General features: G+C 47.7%; 1 protein-coding gene across 4 annotated transcripts in view; it reads left to right on the top strand.

Moving 5' to 3' along the window:
- Window positions 1-25,368, top strand: part of FBXO34 (F-box protein 34) — a 114,787-nt gene that overhangs the window by 40,224 nt on the left and 49,195 nt on the right. For 3 of the 4 annotated variants that reach the window (XM_053276192.1, XM_053276200.1, XM_053276232.1), the window contains one exon: window positions 13,131-13,209. The gene's annotated coding sequence lies outside the window, so the exon portion shown is untranslated. Of the gene's footprint in view, window positions 1-13,130; window positions 13,210-22,625; window positions 22,818-25,368 lie in introns of those variants that run through there. The other variant, XM_053276241.1, reaches the window with a different exon arrangement.

The raw sequence follows: 25,368 nt of genomic DNA, 5'->3' as shown, positions 1-25,368 counted from the left end.
CAGAAGGGATTTTTAAAAATACATAAATTCCCAAACAGGGTGTCTCTTTCTTGCAGCCAGGATAGGTGAATTTCTAGAGAGATGCAGGTTGGTGTCAACACTTGAAGGTGCTGCTGCTTCTTCCAGGCTTCCTTCTGTTTTATCTGCCTGTGTTCTTTGTCCCTTAATAGCCCTACCTGCCTTACTCCCCATCCCCCAAATGTGCAAAAGTACATCCTGGGCAGATCAGTGTTCTCCATAACATGGGAAGTTGCCCTTTACTGAATGGTACCGTTGGTCCATCTAGCTCAGTATTGTCTACATCAGGGCTTCTCAGCCGGTGGCCTCTAGGTGTTGCTGAGAAATTGCAGCTGGGAATGATGGAAGTTGTAGTTCAGCAACATCTGGAGTACCACCAGCTGAGACTCCTGGTCTACACTGACTGGCAGCAGCTCACCAAGGTTTCAGGCAGGGTGTTTCCCCCCAGCCCCACCTGGAGATGCTGCCAGAAATTGAACCTGGGAGGAGAACTGGTCTTGTGGTAGCAAGCATGACTTGTCCCCTTAGCTAAGCAGGGTCTGCCCTGGTTGCATATGAATGGGAGACTTGCTGTGTAGACACTGTAAGACATTCCCCTTAAGGGATGGAGCTGCTCTGGGAAGAGCATCTAGGTTCCACGTTCCCTCACTGGCAGCATCTCCAAGATAGGGCTGAGAGAGACTCCTGCCTGCAACCTTGGAGAAGCCGCTTCTAGTCTTGATAGACAATACTGAGCTAGATGGACCAAGGGTCTGACTCAGTATATGGCAGCTCCCTATGTTCCCATGACCTTCTGCTTGCTCTTCCTCTGAGCTATGGTCCTCACTCCCTCATGAGATGGAAGGTAAATATCCATGTTGTTTAATTAGTAGATAGAGTAATAACTATAATATAGTGCTGGTTCTGAACCAGTTTCAGGGATTTGTGTAGTCACTAGACATGAAAGAGCAGTAAAAGGCCGGATAGCTCCATCGATGACTCCTCTGCTGACTTGCCATCTCTGGCTGGCCTCCTGTCCCAAACCATGATCTAAGTTGGTGCCTTTCAACCAGCGGTACAATGGCCCTTGGGTCAATGTTGGGTGGTATGAAGATCAGCAGGAATCATTAGGAATGGTCTGTGCTGCGGGGCGCTCTCTGTTTTGGCTCTGTAGCCTGAAATGCATAGGCTGGAAGCGAATAGTCCCATAAGAGCCCTGGCTCACCTGAGTCACTGTGAGATGGGCGGCGGGGAACTCCAGCAGAGTCGAGGGACCAAGCAGCCCAGCAGAAGAGGTGGTAGAGCTACACACAAGCAGAGGTGAGATGTCCCTAGTGAAGCAGAGGAGGCAGTGGTTCTTGCCCCAGCTTGCAGCTACTGAGAGAGAGGAAGAAGAAAGGCTTGGTAAGGTGCGGGAAAGAGAAGCCCTCCAGTCACCAAAGGAGAGGTGAAAAGGCGAGGGAGGCAAAAATCAGAACAAAGTCCTGTTTAAAACATGTTTTAAAAGGCAGTATCTTTCTTGGACAGATTTCCCCCCTATCTCTAGCAGAGCAAGACCAGTCTACTTAGATACTGGGCAAAGCAGAGAGAGTCCAAGAAAGAAACAGTAATATTGTCAATATTGATACAAGGTCAGAGGTTAACTGTACACTGCGTTTGTGGGGAAGAAGTCGTTATTGAATTCTTCAGACAAAGCTTTTCCATTCCTGTTGAAATGAAGTCCTGCAATGCAGTCCTAGGCATGTTTACTTGGAGGTCCCGTTGTGCTCAGTGGGCTTACTCTTCAGTAAACGTGTGGAGGGCTGCAGCTTTAGTGGAGGAGTGTACAGCTACTGAAGTGAGGAGAAAGCTTCCGCCGGCTAACTCTCACATGGTGAAACCAGTACAGGGCTTCTGATTCTCAGCCTTAGGACACCGTGCAGCCTGTTTTCAGTATCTAGAGCATTCTAATTTCTCTTTACGTTAAGGAGAACCTTCCTTTGACTGTTTTTTAAATAACAGTCACATCCCTAATGGCATGGTGAGTGGAGCTGGTTGGCTGGTTGTATCCTCCGAACCAGCCCATTGATCCAGTAAAAAAAGAAAAGGCTGCTTGCATGCTTGGTGGTTCTCCAAATGTAATGTTCCCTACAGTAGGACTTTGAGCAGCGACGATATTTTCCTGACGTTCCTCTTTACAAAGGAAAATAATGTTTTATACATACTCACGAAGGTACAGTTTTAGGGAATTATTTTTGCATTAAGTTCTGATTTCATTATAAACCAGGTTATTTAAAAAGAGAAATGAATTCTAGCTGAATCTTTTTGGTAAAAAAAAAAAATGAAGAAAATTGTTGTAAACACTTAACTTTGAATTTTTAAAATCCTGATGCCCGCCTCCCTCCCCTCCTTGAAAAGCAGCATTTGTTTTTATCCGCCCTGCTTTCCTGTAGCTCTAAGTCCATTGGAATCTTGGCATATTCCCCATGCATACAGTGCGCACAGCCTCCAGAAAGGAGCTCGCAAGGTGTTCTCGGAAGTCTGGCAGACGGAGTGGTGATAGCTTATCTTCTGATAGCTGAGTCTTGGATTTGAGTTAGCAGTGGAGGCAGAAACATTTTCCGTACTACCCATCCTAAAGGTGCATGTCCCACTTGGCGGTGGTTTGGCGATTGTGTAGGAAGAGGAGACGTTGGAAGGAATCTCCCTCTCCCTGTAGTTCTTCAGACAATGTACTGCTGGGAGTGTTGTTCTCCTCCTGGGTTCAGATTTTCTCAGGCAGAGCAGCAGCAGCCCTTGGGGACCGAATCCCTGAGTGACAGTAGTAGAGATCCTCCTTTTGAGAATCCAGCAGAGAAGGCAGGCTGGTCGCTCGGGAGTCAGTCTGGCTGTTGCTGTGCCAGATTCCTCTTCAGCGCTAAGATAAGGGGGTAAAAAGCAAGTCACAGCTGCTTAGCCATGTTTTTCCATGTCTTGAGTGGCAGCAGGTTTGGGGTATAGGGAGCTCAGTTCATGAAGTCAAATGCATCACGTGAGGCTTTTGAGGATTCAACTTTTCAGACCAGTTTCTGTTATCATCTACATTTTATATCCTGCTCTTCCTCCAAGGAGCCCAGAGCGGTGTACTACATACTTAAGTTTCTCCTCACAACAACAGCCCTGTGAAGCAGGTTAGGCTGAGAGAGAAGTGACTGGCCCAGAGTCACCCAGCAAGTCTCATGGCTGAATGGGGATTTGAACGCGGGTCTCCCCGGTCCTAGTCCAGCACTCTAACCACTACACCACGCTGGCTCATAGGAAGCTGCCTTCTGCAGAGTCAGACCTTTGGTCTATCTAGTGCAGTATTGTTCATCAGTTCTCCAGGGCTTCAGACGGGGTTCTTTGCAAGCCCTGCCTGCAGATTTATCTATTGCATTTCTAAACTGCCTCAGACGAGTGTCCCATGGCAAATAAAAGTGGTTCCCTGTGCCCAAAAGGCTCCCGTTCTAAGAAGAAACATAAAATAGACACCAGCAACACCCGCTGGAGGGATGCTGTGCTGGGGTTGGATGGAGCAAGTTGCTTTGTTTGTTATTTCTCTCTGTAAACCGCCCTGAGCCATTTTTGGAAGGGTGGTATAGAAATCGAATTATTATTATTATTATTATTATTATTATTATTATTATTATTATTATTATTATTATTGCTCTCACTAAATAGAAGAGAATCACCCCGTTCAAAGCTCAGTTAGCAGGGTAGCTGGTGATCTATAGTCTGGCTTCCAGTCTCTTCCCTTCAGAGGAAAGGGGCCACGGACAGACAGACTTGGGGGTTGGCTGATGGTAAAGATGCCAACTCCCAGAATCGGCCCTTCTGTTAAGATTTAATTATTGTACTGTATCTTGATGTGTGTGTTTTGGAACTGTAAGCCACTCTGGGAGTTCTACCTGAACGGAAGGGCAGGATACCAAATGTTATAAATACATACATGAACTCACCCCCTCATTCTGTTGGGAGGGAGGGAGGGATGGTGATGAAAGGGCAGGGACCAGCCTCCCCGAAGGGGATATTTGCCCCCTTCCTTTCATATGAAATGTGGCCATTAACTGGGGAGATGGGGCCGCAGCTCACTGGTAGAGTATCTGCTTTGCAAGCAGAAGGTTCCAAGTTCCCTTCCTGGCATCTCCAGATAGGGCTGAGAGAGATTCCTGCCTGCAACCTTGGAGAAGCTGCTGCCAGTCTGGGTGGACAATCCTGAACTAGATGGACCAATGGTCTGACTCAGTATATGGCAGCTTCCTATGTTCCTATGATACTTTAGGAGAAAAGAGCTGGTCTTGTGGTAGCAAGCATGACTTGTCCCCTTAGCTAAGCGAGTTCCGCCCTTGTTGCATATGAATGGGAGACTGTAAGATCTTCCCCTCAAGGGATGCAGCCGCTGCTCTGGGAAGAGCATCTAGATTTCAAGTTCCTTCCCTGGCATCTCCAAGACAGGGCTGAGAGAGATTCCTGCCTGCAACCTTGGAGAAGCCAGTCTGGGTAGACAATGCTGAGCTAGATGGACCAGCGGTCTGTAGAAAGCAGCTTCCTGTGTTCCTATTTGGGACCCTATGGGGATGTAGAGGGCTGGCTGCAGGTGTGGGTGAGGCACTCCAGGGACAAGGGACAGCTTCTCCTTGTTAGTTTCATTTTAGAATTTGTACCCTGCCCAACACAACTCTGTGGAGCCCTCAGGGAGGCTTACGACAGCATATAAAAACAGTGTTAAACCATTAACTAGTTATATTGCTCACACACACGCATTGTCGTCATAAAAACAATACATCAGCACCTGTGGAGCATAATAGAAAAACCTGTCCGTCAGAACTAAGACACAAACACCACACCAGGGCGGACTTGTCTGAGATGCCACTCACTTCCTTGCATTGACTTCCGGGTTTTGCATACACAACTCAGTGAGGGCCTCGTCTGTGCCCCTGTTGCAGATGTGGGGACCGGTCAGGAAACTGCCCAAGCTGTATGTTGCTCCTACGGTGGCCCTCCCTACTCCAGAAAGCCAAGGGGCCCTCTTCCCCCCATCCCACCCCCTTGAGATTTATTTACCTTTCGTCTAGATTGAGGTGCTCAGTTTTGGGTCCGCAGATGCCCAAGGCCATTGTGGCTGGGGAGGATGGGAGCTGTAAGAACTTCTGGGAAACTCAGGCTGGGAACTTGGACCAAGAGAGATCAGAGGTGGCTTTCTCATTGGGCTCAAATGGCACTGCACAAGCACACGGTGTTCTCCATCCTGCATACAAAAAAACCGAATGCCATTGGAAAGGTAAAAACTGTATGACCCAACTTCCGGCGGGAAGTTAATTGAGCTCTTTACAGGAAGGCTTTATCTGTACGTGGCTGGAAGACTCTCTGTCCCCAGAAGACTGGCAGTTAACTGGGCACTCACCGCCGTGGGGGCTCTTTTAGGGCCCCAGACTAAGCACCAGAAAGTAAAGATGTCCCCCCCGCCCCGTGCTCTGATCTCAAAGGCAAGCCAACTGTGCCTGAAGAGTGACAAACCAGCAAATTGTGTCCACATGGCAACTTCACTTCTGGTTTGCTGGAAGCATATCTCCCCTCGGGTGTAGCTATAATTGAGCGAAAGGGTTCAAAGAACCCGGGGCCCCCAGCTCCACCCCTCCCTATTTTCTTCAATATCTCCCTCACTCTGAGGGGCTGCCAGAGAGAGGGGTGAACACGGGCCCCCTCTCCCCTAGCTACGCATCTGTCTCCCCTTACTATAGAGTACAGACTTCACTGGTGCTGATAAATCGAAATTGGTTACCTTTGCAAGATTCAGCAGTAGTTCTGTGGATCTCGGGGGGAATTGACTTTAGCAGTGCAAAGCAGATGGTTCTCATAATCTGGAGTTAAGTGCCTCTGTCCTTCCAGCAAGTTAGTGGAATAGCCACATCTACTTTGGAAACGTCTATTATTTAGGATAGCTCTTTCTAGCCTAAAGGTTGGGAAGGGAGAAATTGGTGCAAAAGGACTATTATACCAGCATAACTGAATTAGCAACATGCAGCTGAAATAGAAGCGTCGTTGTTGTTCTGGAGGCAGAAAGGAGAGGAAAATAAGCCCTGATCATGCACACAGGCCCTTTCCCCATCACTACCCCACCACCGTCACTCCAGCCTTGAGAACCTGGAAGGAGCCAAAGGTGGTGACACCAGAGAAGCCTGTCAGCACAGCCCGGCTGCTGCGGTGGGTGGTAAAGGTTGGCTGAGAGAGCAGCAGATAGTGCAGTCTTCGAAAGAGAAGGGTTCTGTTTCTTGCCGTTTCATTGAAATCTCAAGGGAGATGAGCAAATAACAGCTAAAACTAAAGCATGAGGAGGGTTTGGAGAATGAAGAATGTGAAAGGGGGAAAGACTGAATATGTTTTGACATTCTTCTCTCCAGTTTCACCTTCAGGCTTGCAACTGAAACTCGGCCAAAGCAGGAGGATTTGTATTTCTAGAAGAAGCTCCAGCTGGAGGGAGCTCCATAATTGGAGAGCAGCTCCTGAGAGGTCAGCTCTTTGGCCATCCTGTTTTTCCTTGTTAGAACATAAAAACAGCCCTGCTGGATCAGGCCCAAGGCCCATCTAGTCCAGCTTCCTGTTTCGCACAGTGGCCCACCAGATGCCGCTGGAAGCCACAGACAGGAGTTGAGGGCATGCCCCCTCTCCTGCTGTTACTCCCCTGCAACTGGTACTCAGAGGCATCCTGCCTTTGAGGCTGGAGGTGGCCTATAGCCCTCCAACTAATATCCGTTGATAGACCTCTCCTCCATGAAGTCATCCAAACCCCTCTTAAAGCCTTCCAGGTTGTTGGCTGTCACCACATCCTGTGGCAGAGAGTTCCACAAGTGGATCACGCGTTGTGTGAAAAAGTACTTCCGTTTGTTGGTCCTAGACCTCCTGGCAATCAATTTCATGGAGTGACCCCTGGTTCTAGTGTTGTGTGAGAGGGAAAAGAATTTCTCTCTCTCCACTTTCTCCACACCATGCATGATTTTATAGACCTCTTTCATGTCTCCCCGCAGTCGTCTTTTTTCTAAACTAAAAAGCCCCAGGTGTTGTAGCCTTGCCTCATAAGAAAGGTGCTCTAGGCCCCTGATCATCTTGGTTGCCCTCTTCTGTACCTTCTCCAGTTCAACAATGTCCTTTTTAAGATGTGGTGACCAGAATTGTATGCAGTACTCCAAGTGTGGTCGCACCACAGTTTTTGTATAAGGGCATTATAATGTTAGCCGTTTTGTTTTCATTCCGCTTTCTAATGATCCCTAGCATGGAATTGGCCTTTTTCACAGCTGCCGCACATTGAGTTGACACTTTCAATGAGCTGTCCACCACAACCCCAAGATCCCTCTCCTGGTCCGTCACCGACAGCTCAGATCCCAGCATATACTTGAAGTTGGGGTTTTTCGTCCCAATGTGCATCACTTTACACTTGCTAACATTGAACCGCATTTGCCATTTTGTCGCCCACTCCCCCAGTTTGGAGAGATCCTTTTGGAGCTGCTCACAATCCGTTTTGGATTTCACTGCCCGGAAGAGTTTGGTATCATCTGCAAATTGGGCCACATTGCTGCTTACCCCTGCTTCTAGATCATTTATGAATAAATTAAAAAGCACCGGTCCCAGTACAGATCCCTGGGGGACCCCACTTCTTACTTCCCTCCATTGTGAAAACTCTCCATTTATACCTACCCTCTGTTTCCTGTCTTTCAACCAGTTAGCAATCCACACATGTACTTGTCCCCTTATCCCATGACCGCTAAGTTTCCTCAGGAGTCTTTGATGAGGAACTTTGTCAAAAGCTTTTTGGAAGTCCAGGTAGACTATGTCAACTGGATCACCTTGATCCACACACTCGTTGACACTCTCAAAGAAGTCCAAAAGGTTGGTGAGGCAAGATTTACCTTTGCGGAAGCCATGCTGGCTCACTTCCAGCAGGGCCTGTTCTTCTAGGTGCTTTACAATTTTATCCTTGAGGATGCTTTTCATCAATTTGCCTGGAATGGACGTTAGGTTAACCGGCCTGTGATTTCTTGGATCGCCCCGGATCCTTTTTTGAAAATCGTTGTTACATTTGCTACTCTCCAGTCCTCTGGTACAAAGCCCGATTTCAGGGATAAGTTAAATATTTTAGCAAGTAGGTCGGCAATTTTACATTTGAGTTCTTTGAGGACTCTTGGATGGATGCCATCCAGCCCTGGTGATTTGTTAGCTTTCAGTTTTTCCAGACAATTTGAACATCATCCCTTGTCACTTCTATCTGACTCAGCTCTCTAGCCTCCATCCCTAAAAAGCCTGGTTCAGGAACAGGTATATGCTCAGTATCCTCTGCCATGAAGACAGATGCAAAGAACTCATTCAGCTTCTCTGCAATCTCCATATCCTCCTTAATAATCCCTTTCACTCCCTCATTGTCTAATGGTCCAACTGCCTCCCTGGCAGGTTTCCTGCTTCTGATGTACTTAAAGAAGTTTTTGTTATTCCCCTTGATACTTTTGGCTAAATGTTCGTCAAACTCTCTTTTTGCCTCCCTTATTGTCACCTTGCATTTCTTTTGCCAGAGTTTGTGTTCCTTTCTGTTCTCTTCATTTGGACAGGCCTTCCAATTTTGGAAGGAAGTCTTCTTCCCTTTTATGGCTTCCTTGACGGTACCCGTTAGCCATGCTGGCATCCTCCTGGACTTAGTGGTACCTTTCCTCCTTTTGGGTATACAATCTAACTGGGCTTCTAGTATTGTGGTTTTGAGTAAACGCCATGCACTCTGGAGCGAAGTGACTCTCCTGATTTCCCCCCTCAGCTTTCTTTTCACCATACTCCTCATTTTGGAGAAGTTTCCTCTTCTGAAATTCAAAATGTCTGTGTTAGACATCCTTGGTGATTCTCTCCCTGCATGTATGTTGAATTTGATGGCACTGTGGTCACTGTTCCCTAAAGGGTCGATGACACTGACGTCACGCACCAGGTCCTGGGTGTCAATTGTTAATTGATAACATTTATATATTGCCTTTCAACAAAAAGCTTGCAAAGCCGTTTTCGTAATCGAATAGGGAGTAGGGGGATGCGCTACTGCCCCAAAGGGGCTAACAAGAAAACTAAAAAGAAACACAAGGGAGACACCAGCAGCAGCCCCTGCGGGAGAGATTCTTTGCTGGACTGAACAGAGGCAGTTGTTCTCTGCCTGCTCAGTACGAGAGCCACCACTTGAAGGGTCCCTCTTGGCCCAATTTGTGGGAATTTGTATGTAGGCAGCGCAGAATGCTCAGCCTTTGATGTTCATCAAGCTGGGACACAACACAAGGTGCTGGGTTGAAAGAGAATGCTCTGGGCTGAAAATCTGAAAATTTTCAAAAATCTGAATTCTGTATAAACTTAAGTAAATTAAGCTTTTTTTCTTCTTTTTGCTTGTTTTACATAACTTATTCTGCTTTTCTAGGCTTACATTGATTGTTTGATTGATTAAGTGCTGTCAAGTCGCTGTTGACTCTTAGCAACCACATAGAGAGATTCTCTCCAAGATGATCTGTCTTGGCCTTTCAGGTCTCTCCGTGGTGCATTCATTGCTCTTGTAATCGAGTCCATCCACCTTGCTGCTGGTCGTCCTCTTTTTCTCTTTCCTTCAGCTTTCCCCAGCATTATGGACTTCTTAAGGGAGCTGGGTTTTCACATAATGTGTCCAAAGTATGCTAGTTTGAGCCTGGTCGTTTGTGCCTCGAGTGAGAATTCTGTATTGATTTGTTCTGTGATCCATTGGTTTGTTTTCCTGGCTGTCTATGGTATCCTCAAAAGTCTTCTCCAGCACACAGCTCAAAAGCATCAATACTCAAAAGCTTACAAGGTGGGCTTAAAGTGATGTAGGGGCCCTGTACCCAGGCCCCTGGAAACCTTGTCCAACTGCGTTTCTAGGTTCTGAATTTTCACCAGGCTTGGGAGTGTGTAGACAATGCCTGTCTTGCAGCCATAACGATTAGATCCTTGCTGCTTCTTTTTTAATGAAAAAAAGAAGAGGTCCTTACGAAGCTGAACTCTACGCTCCACATCACATTGTGCTTTTTATTGGCTTATACAGAATCGTAGCATACCCTGTTTAAATCCACATGATATACTTTTGAGTACATGTGGGTAGTTCTGTCTTGAGTGACCGTCTTGCTTCAGGGAGGGTGGATTCTGTTCTGCTTCTCTGCTGTTTGTGATGGTGGTGTTCATCATCTTGGGATTTCGTTGTGACCCTAGATGACCTTTTCAGTTTTTATTGTTTTAGCAATGTGACATCCAAATGCTGAGCAGAGTTGTTGAAATGTGAAATGCTGCTGACCTGCATGGAGGCAACACGATTTTCTGTGTTGTGCTGACTGGGTGGAAGGAGGTTTTTTGATGGCTGCCTCCTCCATCTCTCTATCTCAGTCTATTAATAAGCTGCAGGTCTAAACTTAGCAAGCAAGCAAGGGGGTCGATGTGTTGCCTGGTACTCTTACGCAGTGGTCTCCAGAGTGTCTAAGCAGGATCAGGAGTGCAACTTCATAGCCTTCCGTCAGGAGAGAGCTGCATTGCATTCTCCTCCATGTTCAGGGCATATATGGAGATATAAAGCAGCCCAGGTCACACTGTTGGTCCATCTAGCTCAGTATTGTCTACACTGACTGGCAGTAGTTCTCTAAGGTTTCAGGCAGGGGTCTTTCCCAGCTCTGTTGGAGATGCTGCCAGTGATTGAACCTGGGACCTTCTGCATGCAAAGCAGATGCTCCACCACTGAGCAATGTCCCCGCTGAGGCATTTGCAATGTTAAGTTAGATTTGTGCAACTGATAATTCAGGTATCTAGGCCAGGGTAGGCATAGCCTTCAGGCTTGCCAGATCTCTGTTGGGGTGTGTGTGTGTCTTGGGGTGCAGCTGGGATGACCTACTTACGTAGGTGTCTAAATGAGCCCAGATGTGCTTCACAATCTGGACTATAACCCTAACCACACATCTGTGACTCCCACCCAATCATAGTGAGCTGTGGACTTCGTTAAATTTTAAAAAATGTTTCTAGACCTCAGTGTTGCTAAGGAAAATCCAAATAATGTTTTTTTTATTTATTGTATTGTATTTGTATACTGCCTGTCTTCCCCTAAGGTGCTTAAGTGGCATTTTGGGTAGATGGTGAAAACCTTCCTGTTATGGAAGGCGCTTTTGTTCTGCTTAAAATGATTTTTATCTCTGCTCTTTGTATTTTAATTTGGATTTCTTTTCGCAGTTTCGCTACATTGTTTGATTATTTTATTGTATTTTATATATTTTTGTGAGCTGCTGTGTACATGCTAAAACTTCTGTTTCTAAGGGGCCTGTGTTCCATGAAATAACATGACAAAGGAGTTCTCTTCAGACATTATAAATTGTGAGCAGCACTTACACTTACGGGGGAGGGGGGGAGAAGGGTGAGGAGATCCTGTCTCAGTGATCATGCTCGTGATTTATTTTATTTTATTTTATTTTATTTTATTTATGTCTATACCGCCCAAAACTTGCGTCTCTGGGAGGTTTACAATTAAAATAATTTAAAACATCAAATCAATTATCAGTTAAAACCATTAAAACCATTAAAAACATTTAAAACACAGTATTAAAATTTTAAAACTATAAGTCTAATTAAAAGCCTAGGTGAGTAAATATGTCTTCAGTGCCTTTTTAAAAGTTTCCAAAGATGGGGAGGCTCTTATTTCCACAGGGAGCGCATTTCCAAGTCCAGGGGCAGCAACAGAGAAAGCCCATTCCGAAATAGGCACCAAACGAGATGAACCTCTCCGGGTGATCTTAACAGGCGGTGGGGCTCACAGTGAAGACAAAGTTCTCTTAAATACCCCAATAATGCCTTTTGTCTGAAGGGGATGGTGCCATACACATGTTTGCTGGTGAATGTCAGCTGCAACCTCGATTGAGTGAGGTTACAACTCACACATTTGCCCACGGCCATGCTTACGGTGCCACCCCCTTCAGACAAATAACGCCATAAGTGTGGTCATTGAGGCGAGGGGGTGGGTGACAGCAGGGGGCAGGGATTCTCCCCCTCCTTCTCCCCACTGTAAGCGTGAGTGTTGCTCAGGATTTATAACACTTGAAGAGGACTAGGATGGTGGCAATACTAATTAAATAGTAATATAGGAAGCTGCCTTCTACTGAGTCAGACCATTGGTCCATCTAGCTCAGTATTGTCTACACAGACTGGTAGCAGCTTCTCCAAGGTTGCAGGCAGGAGTCTCTCTCAGCCCTGTCTTGGAGATGCTGCCAGGGAGGGAATTCGGAACCTTCTGCACGCAAGCCTGCAGGTGCTCTTCACAAAGCGGCCCCATCCCCTAAGTGGAATATCTTACAGCACTCACACGTAGTCTCCCATTCATATGTAAACCAGGGTGGGCCCTGCTTAGCAAAGGGGACAATTCATGCTTGCTACCACAAGACCAGCTCTCCTCCCAAAATATGGTGGTGATGGGCTTATGAGAGATTAGAAACGGGAGTGTGATGGACAACATCCAGAATTTCTTTACTGATCCTCAAAATACTTTCTTACATTTTGCTTCCAACTGGGGAGAAACTTTGAAAGGCTTTCTTGAGTCCTCCTGTACACCATGTTCAGGCAGCAAAAAGAGGACGTACTCTTGGTTGCTGCTGTGCTACTGTGAAACAGCCGACTTCTTCTTGGAAATGTGAGTCTCTCTCGGTGGCATCTTTACGAAGCAATGCAGTCAGGCTGCCTGTTGTTGACACTAGATAAGCTGGCATGACAAACCTGTTCTCCTTGGGCAATTTGATTCGCAGTCGTCCAGACTCCCCTGGAGTTCTTGCAGTTGTGGTGAGCTAGAAACCTCTAGACACTGAGCCCATGTGGCTGCTCCCACTGTGGCTTTTGGAAGGTCATTGCTGCCTTTATCCACTTAGATTTGTCCACCAAGATCCACTAAGTTGTCACTCCCAACGTCGTCCAGATGTTCTGGGTGTCGCTTCTTTAATACACTTGGTTGATCTTGTCCTCTGCTAATTTGATGGTGTGTCCTTTAAAAAGAGAGAGAGAGAGAGAGAGAGAGAGAGAGAGAGAGAAAATGTTCGCCTTCTGCTAATTGCCTGCTGCCCTCTAACCTCCTTTTTTCTACTTTTGGATTTCAGAAATGCCCTTCAGAGGATTGTGCAACACACTGAGGGAGCTGTAATGTCTGAAACTGCGCAGAGGAGCTGCTCTCTGAAGGTACGGTGCTTAATTTGTCCCCAGCCGTGAGACCCTTCTCCACTGCATTCCTTTGAGCAAGTAGTGCAGTCGATTTAATTTGAAGGCGATGCCTGGGGTTCTTGCATAACCTTGAGGCTGGCATAACCTTGAGGAACCATCCATATTGGAAATGCCTCCTATTAATTTAATAGTTTCTTCATGTCTGTAGAATATATGAGATCCACACTTTGCCTCTGAGATACCTTTTGTTCCGCATATTACCAATTCAATGCCAGTTATTCTGTGGAATGCCTAGGCCAGTGGTTCCCAACCATGGCTGGGGATGATGGGAGTTGTAGTTCAGCAAGAGCTGGAGAGCCCAGGTTACCTACCCCTGGTGTGGATCATAGATATTCTAATACTTTACCTGGTGTTTGGGGGTATTATATAGCTTTCTTTATATTCTTTGGTTTATCAGAACTGAAACTTTGCCTGAAACTTCATTTATATGAATAAATGTGTATATTGGAGGGGTGGGGAAGAGTATTCACCATGAGAGGAAAGTTGGGAAAGAAGTATTTTCCCTAGACATCTTCAGTATTCAAAGAGATGCTACCCTTGAGTCCACTCTTGCCTGCGTGACTTTGGAGAGGGACTCTGATAGTAATTTGTAGACTTTTATTGCTAGGGCCTGCAAGGGTACCATGAGACAACTGTTAAACCCAAAGCAGCCATCCAGAGAGGATGTGGCTTCCTTATGATTTGGATGCTCAAAGGATGTGGCCTGTATGGTTTTCCTGCGCAGACCAGACCACTTTTCGTTGGCCTCCCTTAGTGGGGTGGTTAATTCTTTCGTATCTCTGCATCAGACGAGATAATTCAGTCACTCCTTATGCAAGACGTGGCAGAATGACTCTGCCATTTGTGTCCCTGCATGAGTTGCTGTTCTGGGCTCTCTTCCTCCCGTTAGGAAGCAGGCCCAGGTTGGTCTTCCGCAGCCGGCAGTGGTCTCTGCCGTGAGCAGGGAATCCTTGCTCAGGCCCTTCTTGGGACATGTGAACAGTGAAATGTGTGTATTCAGACTTAATTCGGAAGATTGTGTGCCAGTGGCTGGGAAATGCTGCTCAGTGCTTATCTTCTTCATGGTGGTCTTAGTTGAACTTTGGAGAGACAGCTTACAAAGAGATGAACCCAGGGGCCAAACGGGTACTCCGACCTTGCTTTAGGCGCTCTCTGCTGATGCTACCAGATGAGGGGGAAGGGGTGGTCTTCAGACCACGAGTCCCAGAGGTTCAGTCTGGACATGCCGTAGCAGCAGCATGCTGGGCAAGTCGTTGGACTTGTCAGTAATTGCTGGGATGCCGACAGAGTAGCTGAAAGGGAGTTTGGCTCTTTCCTGTCTGTTAGCTTAGCAAAAATTGTTGTGGGTAATGTTTGTGGATTTACCTGCAAGACTGGCTTAGTTTGCTTTTAAAGAAGGGGAAGGTGGAGCGAGCCTACCTGGAAGCTGTGACTTTTGACCTGGAAGCCTTATCCTGTAAATGTCACATGTGTAGGAAAGTTTTTCTTGTTTTTTTGTGACTTTTCTTTTCTTTTTAAAAGTTGCCTTTTTTCTGTCTACCCATCTACCTACCCATCTACCTACCCATCTATCTAAAAGGACAGAAAAGAAAAACTTTCCTACACCTGGAATTTACAGGATAAAACTTCTGGACATGCCAGAGGCTTGTAAAGGCTTATAAATTGTATATACATATATGAATAATGACTGAGGTGAAGAACATGGATGGGAGATCTCCTCCTCTCATCATGCTTGAACCTGGGGGGTTGTCTACGGAAACTGATTAGCAGGAGGCTCGGGATAGACCAAGGGAAATCCTTCCTCCCCCTGCCCATAATTAATCTGTTCAATTCACTGCTTCAGTATGTGATGGCTGCAGGCTTAGGTGGCTTTAAAAGGGGATTAGACCAATTAATGGAGGTTAAGTCTATCAATGGCTATTTAGTGTGGTGGCTCTGTGGAAGTTCGTGGTTCAGAGGCAGCTGTGTGCCACTTACATGGGAGCCACAGCAGAAGAGAGCTGTTCTCTTGGTGCCCTGCCTTTTGGGCTTCCCAGAGGCAAATAGTTGGGCCCTGTTGGAAACAGGATGCTGAGAAAGGAGGTTGACTTTGAGTCTGATCCAGCTGGGATCTCGAGTTCTTGTGAGCTGCCTGCAGCTGCTCAGTTGTGAGAGGAGGGTGTTCTCTGCTTGTACAGAATTGGCTTGCCTCTTCAGCCAGCCTACATTGGAGAGGAGCAGTCAAAGCTCGTGTGTGGGATAGGAAAGGTTTAAATTCTAAGGTGACATGAACTGCAACAGATGCTAGTGGCAGACCCCAACAGATCAAAAGTTCTGAAACTTAGACTTTGGAACGCACTTCCCGTGGGAATAAGGGTCTCCCCGTCTCTAGCGGCGTTTAAAAAATGTCTGAAGACTCATCTTTTTAACCAGGCTTTTTAACTTTTTCAATTTTAGATTGTTTACTGATTTTAATGTTTTGTTTAGTGTTTTGTTTGGGGCAGTATACAAATACGTTAAATAAATAAACAAACAACAAAATGTATTTATTGCTTGCATGCACATACCACCTTTTTCCTGTAGACCCCGAAATTAGTATTGCCCAAACTTCTGTTAGATAGCTGAGGCATGCTCTTAAGAGTGTGAATTATCTCCTCTCAGAGACACACTTCCCTCTGACTTCTCAATAGTTGCTGAAACGTGTGTGCCTCCTTATTGGAAGGAAGGAAGCCTGGAGCAGTGACTTTTATGCAGAGACACGTCGGGAGGCCTCCTCTGAAGAAAGATACTTCTGCTGCATCTCGGCTTTGATCATGATTAGATCCTCCAGTGGCACCCCGGGCGAAGGGGCTGCAGAATTTCTGCTTTCAGCAGAACCTGATTGGAAGGAGGCAAGGCCAAAGGAGCAAATCACACAGAGAAGCAGCAGGCAGCCTCCTCTGCCTGCTGTTTCCTGGGTGGGTGGGTGATGTGGGATCACAAAACCTTGAAATAGTTAATGCACTTGTTGCTCATGGTGCACTAGTATACACAGCATGCTGCCTGTTGAGCTATGTTGGGAACTTAAGGAGCTGCTTTTTACTGAGTGAGACCATAGGTCCGTCTAGCTCAGTATTGTCTATACCAGGGATTCTCAACACTGGGCCCCCAGATGTTATCGGACTTCAGCTCCCATAAGCCCCAGACCCAGTGGCCTTTGGTTGGGGATTATGGGAGCTGAAGTCCAATAACATCTGGGGACCCAACGTTGAGAATCCCTGGTCTACACCAGGGCTGCCGAACTACCCTCCTGCAGATGTTGGCCTACAGCTCCCATAATCCCTGGCTATTGGCCACTGTGGCTGGGGATTATGGGAACTGTAGTCCAAAAACAGCTGGCGGGCCAAAGTTGAGCAGTCCGGGTCTCCACTGGCTGGCAGTGGCTCTCCAGGGCTTCAAGCAGGCAGGAGTCTTTCCCAGCCCTACCTGGAGAGGCTGCCAGGGTTTGAGCTTGGGGCCTTCTGCATGCAAAACAGATGCTCCACCACTGAGCTGCAGCCTCTTCCCTGCACAAGGTTGATCGTGACAACGCTTTGGGAGCCCATCACTCCATGTCCCAGGTGCAATACCCAACGTGCCCGTTGAAGGGGTCTGTGGCAGCTGGACAGGGAAAGATCCCTCTCCTCCTGAGACCTTGGAGAGTACTGGGCCATACGGACCAGTGATCTGGGAGGACAAGGCAGCTTTACCAGTTCATGAGCCAGATGCAGTCCCCGAAGGAACATTATGGGAGGGGCCACAGCTCTGAGCCGGAGCTAGGGATGTGCATGGAACCGGTTCCGTGCACTCTTGGGAGGATGACGGAGGGGCTTTGCTTTAAGTTGCAGGGAGGGTGTCCTTACCTCCCCTGCCACATTTGCCCCACTGGCACTGCTGTCAAAGTCACTGGCACGGGGCCCCTGTATACTTGCTTGGCAGGCAGAAAGTTCCAGGCTTGACCTCTGACATCTGTAGTTCAGACTGGGAAAGGCCAATCTCTGCCTGTATCCTTGGAGAATATATAAGAACAGCCCTGCTCAATCAAGCCCAAAGCCTATCTAGTCCAGCATCCTGTTCCACATAGAAGCCCACAGGCGAGAGGTGGAGGCGGGCATGCCCTCTCTCTCTTGCTGCTGCTGCTGCTGCTCCCCTGCAACTGGTATTTAGAGGCATTTTGCCTCTGAGGCTGGAGGTGGCCCATAGCCACCAGACTAGTAGCCATTGATACACCTGTCCTCCATGAGTTTGTCTAAGCCCCCTTTAAAGCCATCCAAGCCCATGGTCCCTCTAATTTTTTTTCCATTTCTGTGCAGAATGAGTTTTGTTTTGGGCGACAGTATCAAAGCACTGTGTGTGCACCTGCATTCAGAGTGGGGCCTTCCCAATTCAACCTGAGTGGGATCTAAAATTAACTGAGCAGACATCAGAAAACTTGTGAGCATGCGCAGACAAGCATGCCTTAGAGGGAACCATGGTAGCCTTCACCACTTCCTGTGGCAGATAATTCCATAGATTAATTATGCACTGTGTGATAAAGTAGTTTATTTATTTATTTATTTATTTACATTTTATATTCCACTCTTCCTCCAAGGAGCCCAGAGCGGTGTACTACATACTTGAGTTTCTCCTCACAACAACCCTGTGAAGTAGACTAGGCTGAGAGAGAAGTGACTGGCCCAGAGTCACCCAGCAAGTCTCATGGCTGAATGGGGATTTGAACTCGGGTCTTCCCGGTCCCAGTCCTGGCCTTCAGTTTCATGGGATAACCCCTGGTTCTAGTGTTGTGAGAGAGGGAGAATCTCTGTCCACTCTCTCTACTCCATGCATAAATCTATACGCCTCAGGGGTTCAAAATCCACTGCCAAATATACTCAAAATATATACTTACATATTCAAAATATACTGACAAGATAGACCAATTGTCTTGACTCTGTCTAAGGCACTTTCATGTACACATAAACCTAGATAGAACTTTGGGTTTGTCTCCCTGCCCTGTGCAGGGAGGGAATCCTCAGGTAAAGCGGCTTATATGCGGCATTCCAGTTTCTTCCTGTACAATAGGCAGTCTGTAGAAGGTGCTAATTATGGGTGTGAGAGCAAGAGAATCCTTGCAAATCCATTAATATCACTGATGTATCTCACTACTGATACCTGGCATTTACATCAAAGGAATGCTGGAGTTAGTTTTGCATTTCCCATTGTGGATGGCCTTGTCTGGGCTGGTGTGTTTGCAGCAGTTGAGATCCCAGAAAGAGTGATCCCCAGTAGATTCAAAAGGTGAGTTGAGCTGGGGGATTGGAGAACACCCAGAAAGGTTTCTCCTTCAGGACTAGACAGGCAGCTTGTGTTACTATTTAGAATTAGAAGAGCAGTCCAGGCTAGAAGTAAAAGGCAGCAAAGGGGAGAAAAGCAGAAGATTAAGAATGTGATTTTCAGGGAGGAGTGAGACAGAGAACAGAGCATCATGCACAAGATCACAGCCAGTTTCTTGGTTTACCACTGCCCAACTGAAGGGCATGGGGAAGTGGTGGCTTGAAGTAGAGGCTTGGGTTAACTTTGCCAAAGTTGTGGTTGTGATTCGGAGAAGTTGTTGCAATGTTAGGTTGTCTTTCCTTAAGGTGGAAGCTGAAATCGCATTGTAAATTCTGTATTGAGAGTTACTTAGGAGGACCAGATCAAGCAGGACCATGCCGACAGAAAGTGCCCAGTTGGCCTCTTGAGTGCCTCTGCTCTATGGTGTTAAAATAATACTACTAGGTTATCCTGGTGCCAAGGCAGTTTGTGTGCCTGCCTCTTTTTCTGAAGGCTGTGAACTGCCCAGATTGTTTGTTGCCCATTCTCCTTTCGGGGTCTGGGGTCTCTCTTGCCACTGTCAGGTGCCCAGTGCTTTGGCCATGCAGGATCTGTGTGGCACAGTGGCCAAATCAAATGTTCACAGCTGGTGCAAGGAAGTTCAGGCAGAACCAACCGAGTGGCCTCTCTGGCAGAGCTGTTGCTCAGATCACAGGAGATCCTGCCAGCTGAGAAAGGATGCAGTGAGAGGTGGCTGGTTCCTTCTGATCTCTCTCTGGCCTAGAAAGGTTTGGGCCCGTTGGGTTGAAGGTCCCACCCTTCCATTGCATCACTGTTGAGGCACAGCAGGTAAGAAGCCATAGCAGCTTGACTCTCGGAGCTTTCAGGGTTTGAGAGTTCTCAGGACTCTCAAGGAGAGCCGGTCTGGTGGTGGCAAGCATGAATTGTCCCCTTTGCTGAGCAGGTTCTGCTCTGGTTTGTATTTGAATGGGTGAGCATCGTACATGTGTGAGCATTGTAAGCTATTCCCCTTTGGGGATGGGGCTGCTCTGGGAAGCGCATCTGCCTGCTTGCATACTGAAGGTTCCAAGTTGCCTCCTTGGCACCTCCAAGATGGGGTTGAGAGAGACTCCTGCTTCCAACCTTGGAGAAGCTGCTGCCAGTCTGTGAAGACAATTCTGAGCTGGATGGACCAATGGTCTGATTCAGTATAGGGCCGCTTCCTGTGTTGATTCGAGCAAGCCCTCTGCTGCCTGATACCCTGGAGAGAGGTGGATACTGTCTCTTTCAAGTTTGGCATGAAGCAGGGGTGTGGGTTTTCTGGAAAGATCTCTCTCTCTCTTTCTCTCTCTCTCTCTCTCTCTCTCTCTCCACCCCCCCCAGGTCCCCCCTCCCCCTCTGTTTATATGGCCAGTCTCTAGGAATGAATTGGGGACTTACTTGCTCAGGGCACAGCTGTAAGTGTGAATGAACTGCAGGTAGAACTGTCTGGTATATTTGCAAGGGTTTTTTTAGAGGGCATCCTCCTCAGAAGATTGTGATGTGAATGTGCTTAAGGATAGAGAATTCCCCCCTCCTTTTTTTTTTTTTTTTTAAATGAAGCACACCACACCCAATTACTGTAAATGGGGGACCTTTGCCAGAAGAGAATGAAGCCCGTTCAGTTAAAACAGCATGGCCTGTAGTTCATTCCAGCACTCAGACCCACGGAACATTTTGCTCTCACAAGATCACTCAAACTGATTTCCATTCCTGTGGAAATGCTGCTACTTCAAATGTGTCATCTGCACAGCCTGATTGAAGGTGATCTTGTGAGCTGAGGCTAGATTCCCAGAAATATCTGGTTTGCTAGAGCTAGGCATGGTATGGATGCTCCCTTAAGCGGGTCCCCCCCCCATTTTCTCCCCCTGCTTCTCTTCTCTTTCTCTCCCCACTTTTTCTTTTTCTCTTTCTCTCTTTCTTTTCTCTCCCCCCCCACCCCCCTTTTGGTCTGTCATGATTTAATGTTTTATGTGTTTTTATTTTATGTTTTAATGCTGTGTTGTGAGCCCCTGAGAGAACAATTTGTCATGGGGTGGCTAACAAAGTTCATCATCATCATTATGGATGATGATGATGATGATGATGATGATGATGATGATGATGATAATAATTAGTAGAAGTAGAAGTAGTGTTTCACACATGTGAAGAAAGTCCAGGAGCTGCCCTCTAAACTCAAGATATTATACCAGAGCTGAGGGTCTGACTGAGATGTGTGGTCAGGAGGGAATTCCTCATCCTAGCTGTTAGAAGGCCAGCTTGGGGTCACTTGTATGAGTCACTGGGAATGCATGTGTTCTGTAAGCAGCTGCACTATCCACTCTCTGCCTGGGTTGCGAGGTGTGTTGGGGGAGATGGGTTGCCTGATAGCCTTGCCATGTCGCAGAGTTCTAGGCTAGGTGGCCTTCAGGATGTCTGCAGCTCTGTGATTGTGCAACTACCCCCAAAGCAAGTGGGAGGAAGAATGGACATGGAGCCCCACAGCCCCCCACATCTCTGAGGCGGAGAGCAGCTGGACAGTCTCATCTCTGCTGCAAAGCAGGGTCTATGCTGGGCATCACAATGGCAGTGAACTCTGAAATGGTGGGTGGTGGTGGTTGCTGGGACACTGGCTGTTGTGTGACTACTACACACACTCAAACTCTGCAGAGAAGAAGTCTGATCTAAAGTAGACCCTGCTCTGTGAGCCAAGCTATGAATGGGGCCCTCTCTTCCGTCCTGGAATCCTTCATAAATGACACCACGGCGTGGCAAGGACTCTGTTGACGGGTCTTTGCCTTCAAACTCCAGAAAGAGGAATTTGCACAACAGTCTCCTATAACACAGTACTACTCTGCCTTCTCTTGAGCTCTCTCCCCACTCATTGGAGAGGACAGCTTGGAAGAAAACAGCCGCTCTTGGACTCTCCTCCAGTACATTGAGCCTGGAGGGGAAAACAGGATTTTCTGTGTTCTCTGCCAAAGCAGACTGTGATATCTGGTGCCAAACTCAGCATCCTGGAAATTTCTTCTTTTATTAAAGAAAAGAAGGCAAGTTCCTAGTCCTCATTGCTGCAGAGATGCTTGATACACTACCAGTGCACAGCAGATGGGGCATCTGTCAGTGCCCTACATGGCTTAGTTTTCTTTTACTTATTTTATTTATCGTTAGATTTTTATGCTACCTTTCGTTAAAAATAAATAAATCTCAGGGCGGTTTACAAAACATTTAAAACACAAGACCATAAAACATTTTCACAATAAAAATATTAAATTGGAATATAAAAATACAAATTTAAAAGTTTAAAAAACATACACAGTAGGACCATAAAATATGAGCAGCAACAACAGAAGCCAAGATTTCACTTGCTTTCTAAAAACTGTGGTGGAGACTGAGGAGTGGGTGCCTACCGGGGAGAGGATTCCAAAGCCTGGGGGCAATCACTGAGAAGGCCCTGTCCCTCGAGCACAACAGCCGAGCCTCTCTGATGGTTCACACAGGGAGTAATAGGAGCGCTGACCTCCTTTTACAGACTTCTATCCAGGATCCCACCTTAAGCTGGTGCGTCTGGTCAGGCTGGGTAAGCCCCGAGGCACTGCTTGTTGTGCAGTAGGAGGCATTTTAATTAGCTCGCAGCAGGTGGCTCCCTATCTGGACACGTTTTGCCAAAGAAATGGCTCGCGCATGGCGGCAAGGAACAGGGGAGCCATAGCTCAGTGGCAGAACGCAGGCCTTGCGTGCGGAAGGTCCCAGCACTGCTAATGGAAAAGGACCAGGTGGCAGGGGATGGGCAAGACCTTTGTGCCCGAGACCCTGGAGAAGAATGGCCACGCGGAGTCAACACCACTGGGCGAGAGGGCACAATGGTCAGGGGTGACAGAAGGCCGCTCCGCAGGTTCCTCTGATTCTGGACCGGCTGGTGTCATGCTTGCCTGGAAGCCGGCTGCATCGCCTGACCCTGCAGCACTCCCGTAATACTAGGTTTTGAACAGCCCCTCTCATTCCCATGGTAACAGGCTGATGTCAGAGCCTGAAGGACGTGATGCCGGGGCCTGACGATGCCGGGAGTCTTGCGCCGCGCGTGGGGGGAGCCGATGGACCTCTACGGGGCTGAAACTCCAGCCGAGGGTGTGATCTCGGCAGGGCGATGTGCTGCGCCAGGTGTGGGGACTGGGTTTGGGAAGAGCGGGCGACGAACGTGCAGCCCGGCTGCTGCTCTGCCCAGCGACTTTCCTTCCAGAGCCGATGACGTGTTGCAGGTATCTCTCTCTTTGGGAAAGGACTTTGATCTGGGCCGGGCGGGAGGATTTCTCCTTCCCTCGCATGTCGGATGTTTTCATTTGCTGCTGCAGAACTTTCCAGCGTCCTTTTCTTGCCTTTAATTCTGTTCAAGGCGCCTGTCGTTTTGTCCTCTGAGGCGGGCTCCCCCCCCCGCCCCCGCCCTCCGCTTTCCTTTTATGCGTTAGGAAAGGGAACTCTCTCCTGCCCTCTGCATTATGGTCACATTTTCCTATATCCTATTAGTAGATTCCAAGATAGTTGAGCGGGGTCCCCACCCATTTAATTTGGCTGCAACCTTTGCCTCCCATGCTCGCAGGGCCAATTGTTCTGTGTCCCTGTGTATATGTGCTTTGGCACGGCATAAAGGTGCCTACAATCCGGCTGCCCATTGTTGGCTTGCAGAAGTGGCCACAGATGAAAAGGGTGCAGCCCCAGGGCAGTCAAGATAATGGGAGCACTCCTCTCCCCCTTCTCCTTCATTCCATACAACTTCCCACAAGCGCTCCCTGTTTTTTTGTGTTCTCATCTTTAGCAGTCGCCTGCTGGGGCTTTAGTCTAAATATCGCCGCTCAGTGGATTCAAAGCGTTGTGTGATTTTTTCCACCACCTTCCCAGTTTGCTATCTCTCAGGCGTCGACTCCATTTCTTTGGCATCTCTGTATGCAGGCGAGTTCAGGGTTGATGCCCTGAGTTCATCACAGGAACTTATAATTTTCAAGAGAAATGTTCTCACCTACGCTGACCTTTTCCTTCCTGCTAAAAATCAAAGGAGTCTGACAGTTGAAGTTGCCAAGTTCAGGCCAGAGTTCCTGCGTCAAGGTCTCTCGGCCATGTGGCGGTTTGCTCTCAGAAACTATTTTACATGTATGCTGTTCCCTCAGTATATGCCAGGCCTTGACAGCATTTCTTTGGACTAGGAGCTGGCCCAAAAATTCAGGAACCAGACAAGGGACGTTTGACGAAATTACCAGACTTTGTGACAGACATTGTGAAAAGGGAAAGTAAATGGGCTTCTTTTTATCCCCTTTACAAGTAACATTCTTAGAAGTGATAGGGCTGCTTGGGACAAATAATGATTGTATTACATAACCCCATCCCTGAATATCCTAATCTAGGCACCATGGCTACATTTCTAGGTGCCATAGCTGCCTGGCGCCTGGGATTTGTCAAGCCCTGGTATAAGCGATGCCTTACAGAGTTGCACAGACAGTGTAAAGAGTTCCCTGCTCCTATGGAGCTCACAGTCGAAAAGAAACAATGTGGGAAAAGAGGAAAGAAAGTGGGCTGATCCTGAGATACACATTTAAAGCTTGGCTACTTGACTGACAAGCCAGAGGTTGCCGGTTCGAATCCCCACTGGTGTGTTTCCCAGACTATGGGAAACACCTATATCGGGCAGCAGCGGTATAGGAAGATGCTGAAAGGCATCATCTCATACTGCGTGGGAGGAGGCAACGGCAAACTCCTCCTGTATTCTACCAAAGACAATCAGGGCTCTTTGGTCGCCAGGAGTCGACACCAACTCGACGGCACACTTTACCTTTTAGAGTTGGGTTGAGCATTAAGAAGATAAGCCAAAGGCCATTCGAAAAAAGGAGGGGTTTGAAGGAAGGGGAGGAGGTGGCCCCTTGGACATGGGTAGCAGGCACCAGTGGAGAATGGGTGGGGCCATTTCAGGGAGCAGCAGGCCTTCAGGCGGCCACTGAGTGTGTTAGAAGCAGAGGCCACAGGTAGGTCTATCCAGTTCCATGCACTCCTCCTTACCCGGAGCAAAAGCAGTCACTTCTGGGTGAGTACCTTGAAGCTTTGCAACTCACCCAGACCTCCCAGGGGCACCATGCTGACGGCCTTTTTGTTTGAGTGCATGCACTGTGTGCTGGCCTTTATCTGTGGCGTAACCCAAACAAAGGTGTGCACTTGTGCAGGTCTTCCCCAAGAGGTCCTGATGCTTTTAAATGCTTAAGGTATTCTGAATAGCAGTGAGGAAGGAGGAATGTGTGTCCTTTTTCACATCCCGCACAATTAATCTGTGAAATCCTCTGCTACAGGATGTGTTGATGACCGCCAGCTTGGATGGCTATGAAAGGGGCCTGGACAAATTCGTGGAGGACAGGTCATAGGAACATAGGAAGCTGCCATATCCTGAGCCAGACCATTGATCTGTCTAGCTCAATATTGCCTTCACAGACTGGCAGTGGCTTCTCCAAGGTTGCAGGCAGGAATCTCTCTCCGCCCTATCTTGGAGATGCTGCCAGGGAGGGAACTTGGCACCTAGATGCTCTTCCCAGAGTGACTCCATCCCCTGAGGGGAATCTCTTACAGTGTTCACACCTCTAGTTTCCCATTCAAATGCAACCAGGGTGGACCCTGCTTAGCTAAGGGGACATGTCATGCTTGCTACCACAAGACCAGCTCTCCTCTGTCAGTGGCTACTAGTCTGGTGGCTATAGGCCATCTCCAGCCTCAGAGGCAGGATTCCTCTCAATACCACTTGCAAGTGAGCAACAGCAGGAGAGAGGGCATGCCCCT

The sequence above is a fragment of the Hemicordylus capensis genome, chromosome 1 (genome assembly GCF_027244095.1).
Source record: "Hemicordylus capensis ecotype Gifberg chromosome 1, rHemCap1.1.pri, whole genome shotgun sequence".
In the NCBI taxonomy this organism is placed as follows: Eukaryota; Metazoa; Chordata; class Lepidosauria; order Squamata; family Cordylidae; genus Hemicordylus; species Hemicordylus capensis.
The sequence above is the reverse complement of the archived record's forward strand: the minus strand, read 5'-3'. Positions and strand labels throughout refer to the sequence as shown.